At 43.4% G+C, this 19,942-nt stretch overlaps 1 protein-coding gene and 1 long non-coding RNA gene across 4 annotated transcripts in view; one reads left to right on the top strand and one right to left on the bottom strand.

The window, feature by feature from the left end:
• Positions 1-19,942, top strand: part of GFOD1 (Gfo/Idh/MocA-like oxidoreductase domain containing 1) — a 135,574-nt gene that overhangs the window by 63,273 nt on the left and 52,359 nt on the right. The window lies entirely within an intron of this gene.
• The window catches only part of LOC143669092 (uncharacterized), a 51,994-nt gene that overhangs the window by 5,016 nt on the left and 27,036 nt on the right, over positions 1-19,942 (bottom strand). For both annotated transcript variants that reach the window (XR_013168697.1, XR_013168696.1), the window contains one exon: positions 2,060-2,140. This is a non-coding gene — a long non-coding RNA (uncharacterized LOC143669092). The remainder of the gene's footprint in view (positions 1-2,059; positions 2,141-19,942) is intronic.

Here is a 19,942-nt window from a genome sequence, read left to right as displayed (position 1 = left end):
GACGCGGGTCATTTTTTCTCTTTGGCCAAATTGAGTCGTCCCTTCACATGCTCAGTGGCCGTGGTGTCCCAAGGCCCAATCTGGTGTCCTGGGGCTTGCTAAAGATTCCTTAGAGCCTGAAGAGGTACCCACTGTTGTATTTGCACCTTCCAAGGAAGCTCCAGGCCTAGCAGAGGGTGGGATGGTGTGCCTGACTTTTTTTGTCCAATGGTAGGTATCTTAAACATATATAAACCTACAATCCCAAAGAGCTCAGAGTTTACTACTATGCACAGTACTTTTCTTTTTTAATAGTGTTTCATTTTATCATGGTATCATACGTAAAGCATACAGTTTCCCATTTTAACCACTTTTAAGTGTACATTTTTTTCAGTGGTGTTAATTGCATTCATAATATTATGCTGCATCACCACCATTCAGTACCAAAACTCTCTCATCCCTTTATACAGCAATGCTGCACCCATGAAGCAATAACTCCCCATCCCACCTACCCCCTCCATTCCTGGTAACCTCTAATCTACTTTCAATCGCTATGAATTTGCCTATTGTAGATATTTCATATAAATAGAGTCATACAATACTTGTCCTTTTGTATCTAGCTTATTTTACTCAACATGATACTTTCAAGGTTCATCCATGTTGTCACAGCTTCATTCCTTTTTGTAGCTATATGATATTCCATTGTGTCTATGCAGTACATTTTATATGTTCATCTTTTGATGGACACTTGGGTTGCTTCCATCTTTTGATTATTGTGAATTATGCTGCTGTGAACATTGGTTTACGACTATCTGTTTGAGCCCCTGTTTTCAATTCTTTTAGCTATATACCCATTTTCATTTGTAAAGCTGTCAGAATGCAATATACCAGAAACAGAGTGGTTTTTAAAAAGGGGAATTCATTAAGTTGCAAGTTTACAGTTCTAAGGCTATGAAAATGTTCAAATTGAGGCAAAGCTATAAAAATGTCTAAACTAAGGCATCCAGGTAAAATGGCTTGGCTCAAGATGGTCAATAACGTTTGCAGTTCTTTCTCAGCTGGAAAGGTACATGGTGACATCTGCTAGCTTTCTCTCCTGGCTTCTCATTTCATAAAGATTGCCCAGGGGAATTCCCCTTTGGCATCTCCAGAGGTCTGGGGTTGTGTGGACTCTGTTGACTTTGATGGCTCTAAAGATTTTTCCAAAATAGTTTCCTCTTCAAGGGCTCCAGTAAGCAACCTCACCTTGAATGGGTAGAGACACATCTCCACGGAAACTATCTAATCAAAAGTTGCCACCCACAATTGGATGCATCACATCTCCATGGAAACAATAAAAAGATCCCACCCAGCAGAACTAAATGAGAATTAAAGAACTTTGCTTTTCTGGGGTGCACAACAGATTCAAACTGGCACAGTACCCAAGAGTATGGTGTTTTTAACTCCGTACAGTTCACTCACATCTGTTCTTTCATTTGAGCCTCCCATTTTGTCAATTAGGATTTTTGCATAGTTATTGGAGGTTCTGAAAGTCAACCCCTCCTGCATGTACATTCCCTCTTCATAAGCTTGAAGTATATGTAATACACATGGCCTTGGGTTCTTGGACAGACTCAGCATGACCCTGAACATGTAATTTCAAGATGGTTAACTCAAAGTGAAAGAAACTCAATGTATTGTGAACCTTCTTTACCTCGAGCTTGTCCTGTGGGCTCGCACGACACACATAAGGGCCATTCAGAGATTTCTTCGTGGCTTACAGTAATGTTTTCCCATACTTTTACTTGTTACAACAACCATGGGAGACTAATGTTACTATGCTCCTACTTTGCAGAGGAGAAACTGTGACCCAGAGAAATTAAATATCCTGCCCCTGGACACTGGTTATAAGAGACTCAAGCTGAGACTCACACCCAAGCTTTCTGCACAGTGGCATTCCCTTCCTTCTGCCAGATGGTGCCAGTCTTTTCCAGTGCAGTCAAAGCTGGAAGAGAACCTAGACACTTGAGAAAGGGTGCTCTATCCCCTGGCCAAGCTTAGGCCCCAGTCCCCATCCTACTTGTAAAGTATTGAGTTGTACCTTGCTCAGGGGTTGCCTTATCAATCAATCCAGATCCTTGCTTGGTGCCAGGCGAATTGCTCCTTCTGCCTGTCTTGGGCTCTTTAAAAATGAAAAATAAAAATTTATTGAGATATCTTCACACGTATACAGTTCATCCAAAATATACAATCAGAGGCTCATAATATTATCACATAGTTGTGTATTAACCATCATGATAATTTTTAGAACATTTGCATCACTCCAGAAAAAGAAAAAAGAAAAAAAACCCATACATCCCATACCCCTTATTCCTCCCTTTCATTGACCACTAGTATTTCCATCTATCCATTTTTTTACCCCTTACCCCTCCCCCCATTATTTATTTATTCTTATTTTTTTACTCATCTATCCATATCTTGGATAAAGGGAGCATCAGACACAAGGTTTTCACAATTACATGGTCACACTGTAAAGCCATATAGTTATACAATTGCCTTCAAGAATCAAGGTTACTGGAATATAGTTCAACAGTTTCAGATACTTCCCTCCAGCCACTCCAACACACCATAAACTAAAAGGGGGTCTATTTCTCTCTTCCCCCTTTTGGTCAAGAAGACTTTCTCAATCCCATGATGCCGGATCCCACTCATCCTGGGAGTCCTGTCCCACGTTGCCAGGGAGATTTACTCTCCTGGGAGTCATGTCCCACGTAGGGGGGGGGAACTGCTCCAGGCTCTTGCTGTGACCCACCGTGGGTGCCTGCGGAGCACCAGTGGGGTGCTCATTCAGCTTCCCAGGCTTTAAGGGTCAGGGAATGGAACTGGGGTGTACTGGACAGGTTTCAGGAGGTTGAAGGAGGTCATGGTCACTTTCCTGGGCATTGGGCAGGTGTGTGTCTCAACTCCAGTTAGAACTTTGCCTTCCCCTCCCTGCTCTCAGCTTGCCTTGTGACCTGGACAACACAATGTGGCTGATGTAGGATAAATCCAAGACTTATGTTGGGGTGGGGATGGGGGAAAGTATACCAAATCCCACCCATGCTGTTTCTGTGGTTCCCTAGGATTTCTGTAGGAAAAAATACTTGTGTGTTTGTACTAGTTTTCTAGGACTGCCATAGCAAAGCATCACTAACTAAGTGACTTAAAATGACAAACATCTGTTGTCTCACATTTCTGGAGGGTACAAGTTCAAAATCAAAGTGCACCAGAGCTGTGCACCTTCTGAGGCCTATAGGGAAAAACCCTTCCTTGTTTCCTTTTCTTTTTTAACTTTTTATTTTGAAATAATGTAAAACTTACAAGACAGTTGCAAATTTAGTACAAAACCCATACAAGGACTCCAACATGCCCCCTACCCAGATACCCAGATTTATTCACTAAAATTGTCATTCTATTCATTTATCTATCCTATCCTATCTATCTATCTATCTATCTATCTATCTATCTATCTATCTATCTATCTACTTTCTGAACATTTGAGGGTAGGTTGCATATGTCATGCTCCTTGAGCACACAATCCCTCCATATATATTTCCTAAGAACAAGGCTATTCACTTATGTTACCATCAAGTTTCAGAAATTTAGCATTGATAAAAAACTTACAGTCTATATTCTAACTTTTTCATATGTGCCAATAATGTCCTTTTGAGCCATTTCTCCTCCGTTATTAGATCCCATTGAAGATCATGTTTTGCGTTTAAATATCATTGTTTCTTTTTAAAAACAATTGTGGAAACATATACGCAATATACGTTTTCCCATCTCAACCACTGCAAAGTCTGTGTCACTTCCTAGCTTCTGGTGGGTTGCCAGTAGTCCTTGGGCTTCAATCTCTGCCTCTCTTTCATATGGTGTACTCCCATGTGTGAGTCTCTCTCTGTGTCCAACTCTTTCCTTCTTAAAAGGACACCAGTAATATTGGATTAGGGTCCACCCTCCAGTTTGACCTCATGTTAACTAATAACATCTTCAAAGACCCTATTTCCAAATCATTCACAGAGCCAGGAATTAGAATTTGAGAATGTCTTTTAGGGGGGCAAATTCAACCCATAACAATAGACTAGGACCAGGCAGCCTGGGCCAGTGGCTTGCCTTGTCATGGCAGTAATCTTCCCGGCCCAGAACTGCCTCTTAGAAGGCATAGCTGAGCCAGGTGGAATGGCAGAGAGCCAGAGATGGGGTCTTAGCTTGCTTCCCGCATAGGCTAACTCCCATCAAAACTTTGTGTTATTTGCACCACGTGTCCAGCAGACTTTGGAGTGGAGCCACTTGACAGGAGGTGGAAACCCAAGCAGGATAATCCTTGGATGGGCCAGCAGCTCTAGCATACATCAGAACAGGACATCCCAGAATTGTTTCCTCCCTCAAGAAAGAACTGATGAATGCTGTGTTATCTTAATTTTAATTTCTATAAGAGCCAGATGGAGATGGTTTCTAATTGGCATTCTCGTAAGATTAGACAGGTGCCAGGGTAGGGAGGTCAAGCCATGTGTGCTGTCAGGAAGATGTTGGAGTGAAGCTACTGAATCTTTCACACTCTAAAGGAGTGAAGATTGCTGCCTGGTTTATCTTGCTGAGCAATCCCATAATGGACTTTAAGAACAAGCCACTCAAAATCTGCAGGCGCAGGCTTCCTTTTCTGCTCTTTCTAATCTTGTCTATCTTAGATGAGGTCTAGAGCAACTAGATCCCTGAGTCATGGCCAAGAGCGTGGGTCCTGGGGCCAGATGGTCTGGACTTAACTCTTGGCTCTAATGCTTCCTGGTTGTAAGACCTTGGATAAGTGACTTAACCATTCTGTCTTTAGTTTACTCATCTGTAAAATGATGACAATGATAGTACCTAACTCAAAGGGTTGTGGTGAGGGTTAAATGTGTTGATATGTATAAGTTCCTATATAACCTTTCTATGGGATGTCCTCATAGGCAGCTTTGGATTGGATGGATGTAGACCAGAAGATTCTTCTTATGAAAACCTTTGTAAAGTTTCAAATTAATGCAAAAATATAAAATGAATACAATTTTTAAAACCCTTGACCATGTCAATCTATGGTAACCACTATATTAGCAATTTTTGCATTTCCTTCTTCCATTTTTACATGCATGTGGGTATTTGTTTTCTTTCTTTAACAAAATTGTGATTATAATTTTCTTTTATAATTTCCTCATTAACAGTAAGTGGTGGATATTTTCTCATCATATGGAGTATTCTTTGAAAACCTGATCTAATCATTTCACAATGGTTCATCATTCAGATAACAAAATGTGCTTAAGTACTCTATTTTGGTTCACATCCAAATATATGCAGTATATATTTGATGGTGTCTTAGGTTTGAAAGGAGACCCTTCAAAAATGACTCTTCTGTGTAAAGAAGATTTAGGAGGAATCCAAATATCATTGTTGTCATCATCCTTTTCCTTACATTTGTAAAATCTGTTACAGAATCAAGCAGATCTAGGACCAATGGATCGAATTATGTGGAGGCAGCTTTCAGCCCAATATAAAGACAGAACTTTTAACCATGGAGCCCAGCTCAGTCTTGGAGTGGGAGTGGTGGCTGTGAGTCCATCATCACTCTATTTAAGCAAAGGGGGAATGACCATCTGCTGGGGGCATTTCTGCCTTGGGTGGAAGATACGTCCAAAAGGATCTTTGAAGAAGATCTCTCTGATAGTCTTTCTAAAGCTTCTCCTTATGAGGCACAGGCACGGAGCAGGAAGAACACGTATTGTGGATCAAGGTGGGTCCAATCCCAGCTCTGCTACTTACTCATTGAATGACCTTGGCCAAATAATGCAACCTTTCTGGCATTTTCAGCTTCCTCATCTGTGTGGTAAAGTGGGTCCGTTCTCATTTCTCAGGGTTAAACGTGACATTTAGGATGATGACTAACCTGGTCCTTTGCCCATAGCAGGTGCTTAACAAACAGGCCTGTCATATGTCTCAGGAGTGCCCATGTCCTCTGATTGTGTAGGAGTTTTGCCTGTCTTTGAAACATGGGGATCTGGGCTCAATTGAATGCTGGAGCAAGGGGGCATGTGTATATGACTTTCTGTGTATCAGGTCCATGCTGGGTGCCTTATATTTATTCTTAAATGTGATGCTCACTGGGGTTTTCTTTGGGTATTTTCTTTTGGAAGTGAAAACAGACTGTCAAAGGTATTCCCTTGATTGATTCTCGAAGTGTTCAGCAAACTGGCTACAAGGGTTGTGTCCGGCACCCTCAACTATCTTGTAAGTTCCACATTCCACATTTGTTCCCATGCATTCTCTTCTACCTGGATGATAGAAATATATGTATTTTTTGGCATGGGCAGGCTCCAGGAATCGGACCCGGGTCTCCGGTATGGCAGGCAAGAATTCTACCACTGAGCCACCATTGCATTGTCCTACGTGGATGATATATATTTAAAATAACATTAGGTGTGGAAGAAATGGCCAGTTACATCAAGCTGCATGTAAAACAGGCATACATTCACACAGTCTTCCCTCCTAGCTACATTTCCAGATTTGTCAGACCAGAGAAAGGCTGGCCCACTAGGGTACCTCCCACTTCAACTTGGAGAAAATTCTCGCTAAGAATTTCTCTGGTTCCCTGTAGCTTTCAGGAAAGGCTTTTGTTTAAACAAAGGAGCCAGCCCACTGGTATCTGGATGAACACATGCTTCCTACTGAGATGGAAATGATCTGAATCAAAAGGAATGTGGGCTTCTTTTTTTCTTTATTTTTTTCCTTCTTCTCTTCCTACCCAAAGCTGCTAATACTTACTCGCCAAGGGTCCAAGTGTAGATGTAAACACTTCTATTTTGGGGATGGATTGTCTGTTTCTGTCTGCATTATTTAAAACAAATCATGAGTAAGTGGGAGAGAGGGGAAAAGGAGAAAATTTTGGGGGTGATGCCTGGAACCAGAGGTGGCAAGGAAATGGGGACTCTCCGTGTAGGCAGCATCTCGGCCGACACCATCGCTTTGAAACTTTATTCCCTCATTTGTGGGTGTGGGTGGATGGTCCCTAGAGTCTCTTCCTGCTGTTATTGGTCTCTGAATCTACCAAGTCTGTTTCTCTGTCCTGAGAATCCAAGCTGGGCAGCTTGTGTCCCAGGGGCCTTGGGTTCCACTTGGAGTTTGCACATTACAAACTGTAAAAGTGAGCTTCTTGTTCTTTTTGTTGTCAGCAGACCTTAAAGATTGAATTACAGCCTTAATTGGAGAAGGGCATGAGTAGAGAAAAGGGAAACTGTGTGTTTGAGTGCTTGTGCATGCCTGTGCTTGGTGTGAGTGTGAGTTCAGTGCATGCTTGTGTGTGTTTGTGTGTGTGCGTACTTGGCATGTGAGTGAATGCGTCTGCGTGTGAGTGTATGTATTCCTGTGCGTGCACGTGTGTAGAAGTGAAGAACCTATGAAGGGGAGGGATCCCAGCCAATCTCTAGCTTTCCAAAAGCCTATTGCATTACGTTTTCCCTTCCTCGGATATATTTCTCCTTGAAGGAATTATAGCTTGCTATTTCAGATTCTTGCCTGTTGGTCCTTCCCAGAGGAAGAAACCAGCATTTGAGAACCCATCCTTCACAGGCTTCAGTGTCAGCTTGATTGATGGCCTTGGGGCAAGGCTGAACTCACCCAGCAAACCCTTCTGGCCCCTCGTGGGGAAAGCTCTTTAGACGGGATGGGCTTCCAGCCCTGGGCTTTGGACATTCCCTCCTGAGACATCTTAGCCGGGACTTAGAACGTAAGAGATGCTGAAAAACTCTGATTGAATTACAGAATGACAGTCACCTGCCTCTTGGTGGGGAGGCTAATGGAGCCTGCAGCGGTTAGGATGGAGAGAATAGATCTGGTGGGTGGCACATGCCTTTTGAGCAGTTGTCAAATGCAGAAGCTGGGGTAGTGGGAAAAAGTTAACGGGGATTTTCTGAAAATACAGATGAATATAAAGTCTCCTCTGAAAGGCTAAATTTTGAAAGTTTTCCTTTTACCTAGCTATTTATAAGCATGCAACACTGCCAGTAGAGGGGGAAAAATCTTCAAAACAATCATCATATAGGTGGACCACACTTTCTTTATTCTCAATAAAAATGTTATACCTCCCACTTCTTGATATGAGTGGTGGATATAAGCACTTATATCTACCACTTATATCTATGTGCCAGTCTCTGGGAATTGTGCATGCATGCTGATTCTTAGAGATTTAGGTTGTTTGCAGCTTTTTTGCCCCCTATTATAAATAGTGCTGAGATGCACATCTTTGCATATAGCCTTTGGTCTGATTTATGACATTCTGTTTCAAGTAAATCCCTCTAAGTACAGTTACTGGGTATGGAATTTTAAAAACTACTCTCCAAACCCATTACTGCATTGCTCTCCTGCCACTCTGCCTTCCCACACGAAGGAGTAGCCTGCCTGTGCTTCCTTCCTTCAGAGAGGCTTGGGGGAAAAAACAGTCCTTTGTTGCATAAATAGAAGTCCTTAAATTTAACATAAATACCTGATCAAGTATTCTAAAATAAAAGTTTATTTTAGAGACTTAGAAAAAAAGATGACAGCTCTTTGAGTGAGTTTCCATGTGCTGCAAGCTAACGGGTAGAGCTTTCCACCCAGAAGTATTGCATTGGAAGGGAAAACAAGTGCCTTATTTTCTCGTGGAATTATTATGTCTTCAGGAGGGTCATGAGATCTGACTTGGTTGGTGGCAGCTTTTATCTTCCCCCGTTCTTCTCTTCTACTCTTCACTCCCTTAGCATTCCATGCCAAGCTTGCTGTATTTAGGAAGGAGATGGAATGACATCTTTCCCTTCAAGGCTCCTGAGAATTGGGGCCACCTGGGGCTCTGGGCAGCAGGAAGTCCTCTGCCTCCAAAAAGCCCTGATTGTTGTCCCCTGTCCCTCGTCCCCACCGCCAGAACTTGGTGGAGCACGCGTCTGAGGCTTGGTTGTCACCCTTTGGAAAGGGGCTACATGGACAGATGGGTGGGATTTGTATTCAGAAGCAAACCTGTGCATAGGAAGAAATCAGAGAACCCTACTGGCCTTGGGTTTTACAGTAGAAATCATGTTTTCTCCTCCTTCTACCTTCCTCTTGGATCCCCACCCAGACCTAGTGGGAATTCGGGCCTGGATTTGGTTCCACTCAAGCTGACAAGTGTGAACTGAGCACTTCTCTGTCCTCGCCAATGTTCCCATCACTGGAGACAAGACAGTGAACAGAGAGACACGTTCTGCCTGCAGGAGCCTTCCAACTTTCCAGTGGCGAGAGAGAAACCCCAAAGAAATGCTTGCATCACCTGCTCTGGAGACTAGTGCAATGACCAAACATGGAGTGAGCAGGGAAGGTTAGAGAGTGAGGGAGATACTGGTGTCCCCACGTCTCCCCGCCCCCTGGGGCGGCCAGAGAGGGGGTCTCTGAGGAGAGGGACATGCAAACAGATAGGAGCAAGTGGGTGTTTCGGTAGCTAAAGCTGCCGGAATGCAATATACCAGAAATGGATTGGCTTTTTCTTTGCTAGGTTACAAATGTACAGTTCTAAGGCCATGAAAATGTCTGAATTAAGGCATCAGGAGGGACATGCCTTTTTGAGGATCGGCTGCTGGAAGGCACATGGTGATGTCTGTTGGTCCTTTTCTCCTCGGCTCTGGTTTCAAAATGTCTCCAAAACGTCTCTGGGCGTTTCTCTCTTTCTTAACTTCTCTGCGCTCTCCCCAGAATTTCTCTGCCTTTTATCCTACCTTAACAGACTCCAGCAAGGGGATGAAGACTCCCTTTGAATGGGCGGCATCACATCTCCATGGAAACAACCTAAGCAAAGGGTCCCGCCCACAATAGGTCAGCACCCATAGGAATGGAATGACTTAAAAGAGCAGAAGGTGGTCTGGGGTACATGACAGTTTCAAACCAGCCCAGTGGGGGAGCGAGCCATGTGCGTGTTTGGGGGCAGCGTGTTCTGAGTGGAAACAACAGCAAGTATAAAGGGGTGAGAGCGTGTTGGGGGTGTTTCAGGGATGGCAGCCAGGAGGGCAGTGGGGCAGATGGAGAGGAGTAAGGAGTGCAGCGTGGCTGCACATGGCTGGGGCCCTCCAAAGCAGGGGAGAGACTTGGGGTTCAACCCTCAATGTATTGCAAAACCCACCGAGGGCTGGTGGCAGGGGTGGAGTGACAGGATCTGATTTCCTGTTTCAAGACAGTTGCTCCTGCCTCTGGTGAGGGGACTGCAGGAGTGATGGCAGAGGAGTCACACTGCTGTGACAGTCGAGCTGAGAGGCAGTGGCGGTAGATGGTGGAGGCAGCCCTCTGGCGTCGTTCCTTCCCCAGGGAGCAGGAGGAACCTCTAAAATCATCTCTTCCCTTTTTGGAATCTGGGCCTCCAGGTCAGACTCCCCATTTTTAATGACTCCTGCATCCATCATCTCTCTCTTTTTTTTTTTAGAAAGATGCTCACCTCTCAAATTGCCACCAGCCTTCCTTTCTGAGTTCTTTCTTGAACAGGAAATTCAATAGAAGTCCAATAGTGCAACCCAACCTTGAGAAAGAAGCATCTCCTTCTTCCCCTCCATGCTGAGCCTTCTGCAGGACTGGAACCTAAGGAAAAAACCCCACAGAACCAGGAACAATCTGCTGTAGTTCTCAAACCGTACACGCAGTGTGCCCAGGGAACACTGAGCTGACAGCCTTCAAGACATGTTTGCCATGTCTGTCAGCAACCAGCCCTTTGACTTCCTGCTAGTAGGGCTTTTCATTATTGAAATTTTTCCTAAAAAGGGGTGAAAAATAGTTTCCCGGTGTAACAGGAAGGCCCTCGCTGGACCGGCATTCAGGAGATATCAGTTTTAATTCCGACTTTGCCATCAGCCAAGTGTGTGGCTGCAAGACATTCATCCTTGCTGGAACTGCTTCTTAATCTTTAACATGAGTACTAACCAGCTTGATTTTAGGATGCATTTCAGCTTTAACATCTTAGGATTCTAAGCTAATATGGTATGCACAAGGAATAAGGAGCAGAGGTGGCAGGTGAAACAAAAACTCTGGACTTCAGCAGAGGGATTCCTTAAAGGGGAGTCCCAGATTTGAACTTATCACCTGATCACCCTTTTAGGTCTCCACATTTATTCTTTTCAGTGACTTCATAGGCTGTATGACTTATCCCATTGTGTCAGAGGAAAGATAAACAAACTGAAGTCTGGGATTAGGAAATAAAACCTCCTCTATGCAAGGAGAATCACTCCCGGTGACTATCTTTTCTGCAAAAGGACCTGCTTGATTAGCCATGTGGCAATCAGACTGTGTCTCTGGGTTGGATTTTTGCATCCCAGGAGAGTAATTAATGAGAGTGGGGCAATTACCCACTTAAGAGATGGCTCTGTTTCTTCCAGGTCCAGGCTTCATTTTCTTTCTTTCTGTTTTTTTCCATTGCCCCTTTTGTTATGATTTATAGCCTCTCTGGTCTCTTGTGTGGCTTTGGTGTGAGCTTTTACTGAGTAGGAGCATGGCTGGCTTCCAAAAATAACAATGCTAGCCCAGGTCTGGACTAAAGCTTTATCACATGAGTCTGATACCTTTCTCTCTTTTTCCCTACAAGTGAACACTCTTCCCAAGCATAGAAGATAGGATGGGAGACCCAAGGCCTTTCCTTCTTGCTTTTGTTTTTGTTTTGTTTTGTCACTACCCCTGCTGCATGTTGTTGTAAAGTTCATGGTACATCGATGAAAGTGTTCAATGTTTTCGGGAATGCATTCTCATTGAAATGAATGTGTGTGTGTGTGTGTGTGTGTGTGTGTGTGTGTGTGTGTGTGTACTCTACACCAAGGGGGCAGATTAGACTCTTTAAATTTAATCTTTGCCCAGCACGTCTCCATTCCAAACATACCTTATTGTTTCAACGATGACGTGGCAATAAAGATTGTTATTCATGCTATGGTTGGTTGAAAGAGCTATGTCTGGCAATTCTTTTCCTGCTCCCTTTATGAGAAGCCATCCCTGGGCTCTGGGTTTTGGTGCTGTTTTGAGTCTGACATTGTTCTGTCTTTGCCTCACGGGCTGCTTCACGCCTGCTGCTCAGAAAGAGCCCCTCCATGCTTGGTGACTCGGGTCTCCCAGCTCGGTGGCTTTGGTAAACAGCACGAGTACTTCGTGTCCTCAGAGTAATTCTCTGGCTTCATTCTCCAAGCTGACTTACATTGTTTGGACTGTTTGGCAATTCTCAGGTTCTTTTGGAAAATAGGTCTAGACGAAGCCATTGGAAGTAGGTAAAGACAGGGGGCTGCAGTATGGAGTGCTGGAATACTTGAGAGTATAGAGCAACCTAGGACATGGCCTTCAAAGTGCAGTGTCCACAGTAGGTGCTTTATAAGTCAGTCTAATTGGTTAAATCTTGACGAATTTCTTGAACTCTTCTAATCTGATCAATTTAATCTTGTTCTTTGGTTAAATGGTCAGTATGACTTGGAGAGGATGATGGCGATGGTGATGGGATAGTCTGAGAAACTGGTTGCAAGTGTCTGAGTTGGGTTCTTCTCTGAGCCTGATCCCTTCTATCAGCTATCAGCAAGGCCTGACTCTCTTGTCTCTCGAATCTGTCCTCTTCTCTCTCTCCCCATCTTCATCACCCTGGTACCCGTCCCCACCACGTCTCACCTGGATAATGCGTATACAATTCTTAGCCCTGAGCCTGGCATATGGTGAATACTCCATAAGGGATAGATATAAAATTTTTATTATAAACCATCTACATGATTTACCCTTTTTCAATTAAATTCTTTAAGAAGTCCCCCATCACCCTTAGGTTAATGTGCAAACTTCTTTGAAAGGCCCATGATGTAGCCCCTGCCCAACTCCCCCACCTCACTCTGCGTCATCTCCCTCTTGCCCATGGCACTCCACATCTTTTCTTTCTTGGACCATCAAGCTCTTGCCCGCCAAGGGCCTTTGCATGTGCTGTTCCTTCTGCTCGGAGTGCCCTGCCCCCTCCTGTCCACATGGCTGGCTCTTTCTCATCCTTTAATGTCACTTTCCAGAGAAACCTTCCCCCACAACCCTATCTAAAGTAAGCTTCCTCTTCTTACTCTTTATCACAGAACCCCACTTGTTTCCTTCTTAATACTTCCATGACCCAGGAAATGATCTGTTTCTGTCTTTGTTTACTTGTTTATTGATTGCCCCCTCCCAACCGTAAATTCCATGAAGGCTTGGCCCATGGCTACCTTCTACCACTGTGTGGCTGGCACGTGGCTAAGGCGAGATACATGCTTATTGGCTGGGCAGCTAGGAAACGACATGCTAATTACAATAGCCATATAGATAATAGTGCTAATGGTGGGTTAGGCAAATGACCGTCGTTTGTGCCAAACTCAAACATATACTTTGTATTTATTTCATGTAATCATTTCCACAGTCCAAAACAGACATTCATCTGATGAGGAAAAGGAGGATTGGAGAGGTCAGATGGTTTGTCCAGCTACAGAATCCACACCCACAGAGGGTCTGATACTCTGCAAATTCATCAAGTACCTTCTGATAATGCATAGACGCTTCACCTTGAAGAAATAGGAGGGAATGGGGAGGAATCCACCTGCAGCTCCCCTTGGGGCTGACTTGCACCCAATAGCATCCCCCATCTGCAAAGAAAGGCTGTGTTTTCCACAGTCAAGTATTCTAGGATAGTCTCGTGAGGAGACTCATGTTTTCAAGAACTGAAAGGATGGCAGAGGGGAGAGGACATGAGAAACGTTGTATATTTGAATGGCAGCTTAGTCTCCCTTGAATACTTTCAAGCGTTGGCACTGCTGGGAGGTGACCCGAATCTGAGCAGTGAGGGGTGACAAGCGAATCCACTCAGCAGATAGTTGTGCTGGTTCCCTGCCGCCAGACTTCCTGAGACATGAGAGCTAACTCACTTTCTATTTTAGTGCTGGCTACTGGCAGGAAGCCTCCTTCTGAGTTTAGCTGTTGTGTTAGTTGGCCTTTAGTTTACAACCACCTCTGACTAACATTGTATTTGTGTAAATCTAAGAACTTCTCTTCCATCCAGCCCTAAAGAAACTAGTTTAAAATTACGTTGTGTTACCTCATGCGCCTTTTAAAAAACATTGATTACCACAATTTTTCCATTATCCCAAACAAAGAATCTGTCCCCATTAGCAATAACTTCCCATTCCCCCCTCACAGCCCCTGGTAACCTCTGATCTACTTTCTGTTCCTATGAATTTGCTTATTCTAGACATTTCATATGAGTGAGATCATACAATATTTGTCCTTTGGTGTCTGTCTTATTTCACTGATGTCTTCAGGGTTCATCCATGTGGTTGCATGTTTCAGAACATCATTCTTGTTTATGGCTGCATACTATTCCATTCTATATATGGCTATGTATACACACGTATAACCATGTTATTAAAATCCATTCATTGGTTGATGGACATTTGGGTTGCTGTCACTTTTTCTTTATTGTGAATGATGCTGCTTTGAACATTTGTATACGAGTACCTGAGATATGCTGTTTTCAATTCTTTGGGGGGTAAATACCTAAAAGTGGAATTGCATAATCTGTCTTTGACTTAGATCAAATATCCTGATTCCTGATATCTGCTAAATGGCATTATTACTAAGAGATTAATTATTTTATTAATCTCATGATAGCAAAAGGCAGCATGTATCAAGCATTCACTACATACCAGGCACAGTGCTTAAGTTCTTTCCACAGGGTAAGAGTGGAAAGCTCTTTCCTCTGTTTATCAATCTCCCTTTTATAGATAAAACCATAGAGGCACAGAGAGGCTATGTGAGGGACTCAAAACTACCCATCTAGGAAGTAGTAGTAGGTGCCGGCAGTTGACCCCAAGTTGAGTGGCTCCCTCAGCTGCTGTCTTCAACTCTGAGTTACCTCTCATGCCAGGCACCAAAGTATTAATCCTAAACTAAAATTGCACTGCCCTCCCTAAGATCAGAAGCTCAGTTCATTGTCCTTTCCAGCCTTTGCTAGCTGATTTTGTTCACTTGGTTGGATTGCAGTGGGGTTGGTCAGCTCTGAAGCGCTCAGAAATCTTGAAGCATCACAGCCTACATTGCCCAATCTGTACTCCAGCTGGTGTGACTGGACTCGCATGTTGAGCTCGTTCCAAATATGCACATCATTTTTTCCCACCTAGATTGCAAGATCCTAAGGAACAAGGCCGACACTTTGTTTTTCTTCGGTTTCCCCCAGAAAGCCTAGCATGTTGGTGGGTGTGTATAAATAGTTTAATACCACTTAGCTTGATGGGGGAACAGAATAATCTCAATTTAAGTGGTTGACTTCTTTGGATTAAATCTGCTTTAGACTGGTTGTAAGAGCCTTCATTTCTTTTTAGAACAAATGTGGTTTGATTTCACAACTATAAAGTAGACCAAAAATGTCATATGTGGAACATGATTTCTGGGAGAATTGTAAGGGCCCATCATCGAGTCCCTTTTTTTTTATTTATACTTTTTGTTTTGAAATAATTTCATACCTACTGAATAGTTGCAAGAATAATATAAACCTCATATAGAGAATTCCAACATAGTCCCATCCTCCCAGATACCCAGATTCACCAACTTAAACATTTAAACATCTCTCTCTCCATCTATCATTCCCTCTCTCTATCCATCGCTCTCTTTCTTTCTATTTTCTGGGCATATGAAAGTAGGCTGCAGACATCATCCTTTGTGAACAAAGGATACTTCCATGTACATTTACTAAGATCAAGGCTATTCATTTATGTAACCTCCTTAAGTACCATTATCAAGCTCAAGAATTTAACATTGATATAAAGGTTTCAGCTCTATACAGGGATTCCAATTTGTTCATATGTCCCAATAATGTCCTTTTGAGCTTTTTCTCCTCCCTTACAAGACCCAAACCAGGGTCATGTATTGCATTCGTCATTGTTTCTTTAGTTGCTCTTTCTTTCTTTCTTTTTTCTTTAATTGTGGGAATTTTGTGCATTTTATATTGGCCACTTTATAGCAGGTATCTTTGTGCTGTGTAATTGCTAAGGTGACTGCAGTCCTGTTAGTCTGTGCAAGGGACAGAACCAAACTGAACTCCGAGATTGAGCCCGGTTTGTGTGACGGGACCTTAAAGTCTCATCTGCCAGGCTGTGCTGTTCGGTTTTGCTGTGGGTCGGCTGATTTGCACACGTGTTTGTCTGAAAACAGCACAGGCTGCCCAGTGGCTACGGTGCTGGTAGCTGGGGAGGCCTTGGAGGGAAGGGTCAATGCATGCTTCAGAGTGGGGGGCTTTTTTTTTTTTTTTTTTTTTTACCCCATTTTGGCCAATGAATGCTCAGACATCCTTTTCAACCTGCCTCACCCTTGGCTTACCTTGGGTGAGCAAAGTGCTAAATTACAGCCAGCTGGGAGTTCCCTGCTCTTCTGAAGCTGGAATGCTCTATGGGTACCTTCCTCTAGAAAGAATTTTATTGACTTTTCTTGGATCAGGTCAGTTCTTTTTTATTAGTCTTTGGAAACAAAGAACCCATGCGTATTACTTGTCATCCTGCAGGCCGACTCTGGGTAGGGTTGCATCCCTGGGTGGTATGGAAGAGAATGGGGAATGGCAGCAGGCTCACCAACCCCTAGCAAGCAGGTGGCCTAGTCCCTGCAGTGCCTGAAATCTCTGCTTCTTCCTCTGCTACCCCAGAGAACGTGAAGGGTCATGGGCACCATGGGTACATGATAAACAAATGTTGCGGTCAGCAACTTGCAAGAGACTTTCTGCAGATGGGAGAACAGGCGGTCCCAGTGGCACCTAAGCCGTGGGTGTAGACATTCCAGGGAAAAATGTTTGGCCAACTCAATGACAGAGCCAAGGGGGTGGGCTTTTGGCCTGGCTTTATTTGCTGCTCTGATATAAATTCACTCCCAAGTTTAGATTTCTCTGGGCTCCTTGTGTATCCAGTGGGTGCCACTGAGACTGCTAGAAAGATTGAATGGTGCTGAGCAAACAGAAAGCAAGCTCATCACCATAGCAACCTTGGCACATCCGTTCAGAAGAAGACACTCTCAGAAGCAGACAGCATCCTGGAGGGCTTTTTCAGATGAGGGTTTCATTATAATTGCTCTGCTCAAAGGAGCCTCTTCTACCCCCTCACTGTACTTGGCCATCAAAACTTTGTTTAATGATTCAGAGGAAGGAGGGGAAGTGCTCGGAGCACATGGGTCCTAAATTGTATAAACTTAGAAGGGAAGACGAAATAAGGGGAGCAGAGAGCAGTAGACATGTTCTTGATGATTTCCACAGCCAAAGGCTGATTCTCTGACTCAAGGGTCGGCCCCACTTGAAATGACTAACAATTGGGAGGGAGGAGGCTGATAAAAAATATTTTAATATTTATTAAAATATAATACTTTAAATATTTACAACCGATTATCATGTGGGCACTGACCAGTCAGAGCTGATGCTGGCTTTTATACTACATTGGTCTGAATACCAGCTTGGCTAAATAATCAAATTGATAGACAGATGGATGGATGGATGGATGGATGATACAGACATGTAGAGTATATGGCCAATGTTGAAATTGGTGGATCTGGGTATCTGGGTGGGTGGAGGCTCTGTTAGAGCTCATTGTTTGGGGTTTGCATTGTTTTGACTACTGTCTTGTGGGTTTAGAAAATGTTTCAAAATACAATTATAAAAAATGAAATAAAATAATAGTCAACCTTTGGTTAAGTTGATTGTGTGATCAGCCATAGTAAGGGCAACGTTAGCTAATATTTGAGCTTTTACTGTGTATTGATTCTGCTCTATGCACTTTGCATGGATTGTCTCCATTAATTCCTGCAATAGTTCTAAGGTAGTGGCTATAATTTTCCTCATGTGGTAGGTGTGGAAACAGAGGCACATGGTTGAGTAATAAGACTCAAAGAGTTAACAGTGGCAGAGCTAAAATTCAAAGCAGGTAATATCAATCAAAAGTCCATGTTCCAAACCTCCTGTTTCAGTTTGCTAAAGCTGACAGAATGCAATATACCAGAAATGGGTTGGCTTTTACAAGGGGATGTATTGGGTTCCAAATTTACAGGTCTAAGGCCATAAAAATGTCCAAATTAGGGCATCGAGAGGGAGATACCTTCTCTGAGGAAAGCCTACTGGCATCTGGGGTTCCTCTATTACATGGGTGGCACATGATGTCATCTGCTGCTCCTTTTCTCTTGGGTTCTGGTTTCAGTAGCTGTCTCCAAAATGTCTCTGAGCATTTATTTCTCTCTTAGCTTCTCCCAGGGCATTTTCTTTCTCTGACTCTGAACATCTGAGCTCTGAGCTCTGTGTGTCCTCTCATAAAGGACTCCAGTAAAGGATTAAGACCCACCTTGAAGGGGCTGGGTCCCATATCCATGGAAACAACCTAAGCAAAAGACCCCACCCAACACTAGGTCTGAACCCACAAGAATGGATTAGAAGAGCTTTGCTTTTCTGGGGGTACATAACGGATTCAAATCAGCATACCTCCCTATGCTGCTTACTAAGTAAAGACTTTTCTGGGAGTTCTCACTGGAAATAATATCAATGAGCAGGTTACAGGCAGGAATAATCCCAGTTGACCAAAGAAAAGATGATGTAGAGGTGTATTTGCATGGCAGTGCTGGGCTCCTATCCCAGACTAGGATATGGGAAGAAGGTTCTCCAGGCAAAATTCTTTAACAGCATCTAAGGAAAACAGGTTGCAAATTCAAAGTAGGATGATGATGTCTTTGTTGGTCCTCCCATGATAGGGAAGGAGGCAGGCCCAACAGCAACAGGTTGAGTTTAGTCGGTGCCTGGCACCTGCTGTTTTCCTCCCTTTGTCTGGGACTTCTCTTCTGTTGCTCCTCCTCCTCTCTGACAGTTGCTTGTCCTGTGCAGCAATGACAGTGCACATACATGGTTGGCTGTTTGTAGGGCCTTGGGCTCTTCCTAGTGAGAACTGGAGGCTTTATCATACAACTACAGTTGAGCCTTGTTATTTGCAGTAGTTATGTTCTAGAAAGTCACTGTACACATTGGGGAAATACAGGGTTAGGTTCCTGTGAATCTCTGGTTACAACATATTCAATCAAACAATACACAACCTTATTTTATGTGTGTTTCTGTTTAATGACACTTTAATTTGTATTGTTGATTCATGAACATCAAAATCATGGCCAACAGCTTTGTAACTCATGCCACGTAAGCCATGTCACAACTTTCTTGGGCTTAGGAACACTAGACAGCACTTCGGCATTACACTTGGGGGCCATTTTAAACACCAGAATCACCAAAAAGAGCACAACAGTGTGAAAAACATTGTATTAAATGTACACCAAAAAGGACATTTGTTTACAGTGTAAACCTGAAACGAGAAGGCAGAGTGTTGCCTTGTTCAACCTCAGCTTCCCAGTACACATTGGGCAATTCAAATTTTTCACAGCTCTGCACGTGTTCTGCAAATGACCGTGAAAGCACAAGCACTGATTTTGGGGTTACCAATAGAGTTTAGCAAGTAGGTGAATTTGCAAATATAGAATCCACCAGTAATGAGGGTGACTGTGAGTAGGAGTTCCTTGTCCACTTTGAAAGCAGTTCAAGTATCTCCTTGAGGCTAAGACTCTGCTTTGCTGTATGAATAATAATTCATCACTTCATTGCCTGAGGGAGAGGGTGAGGGGTGATGCTGTGGGGGTCAGTAAGGGTTTGCCTCCCTGTGTCAGGGTTATAAGCCATGTCTCTTACTCCTTGCCTTCCTTCTTCTTAGCTCCAAATCAGACAGACTTAACATTGATAAATCCTGTGAGTTCTGGGACAGATGTTGAACTTTCAGATTGTTGCTCATAATTAGTGTATTTAAGTGATTAGAGCCGCATCTTTCCACCTTTCATTGTTGTTGTCAGGATATACCAAGTGTTAGGAGGTAATGCTACCTTCTTTTTGTTTTGTTTTCTAATTTTAAAATTTTAA

This window comes from Tamandua tetradactyla, chromosome 25 (genome assembly GCF_023851605.1).
Source record: "Tamandua tetradactyla isolate mTamTet1 chromosome 25, mTamTet1.pri, whole genome shotgun sequence".
Classification (NCBI taxonomy): Eukaryota; Metazoa; Chordata; class Mammalia; order Pilosa; family Myrmecophagidae; genus Tamandua; species Tamandua tetradactyla.
Note: the sequence above shows the minus strand (reverse complement) of the source record. Positions and strands in the feature narration are given on the sequence as shown.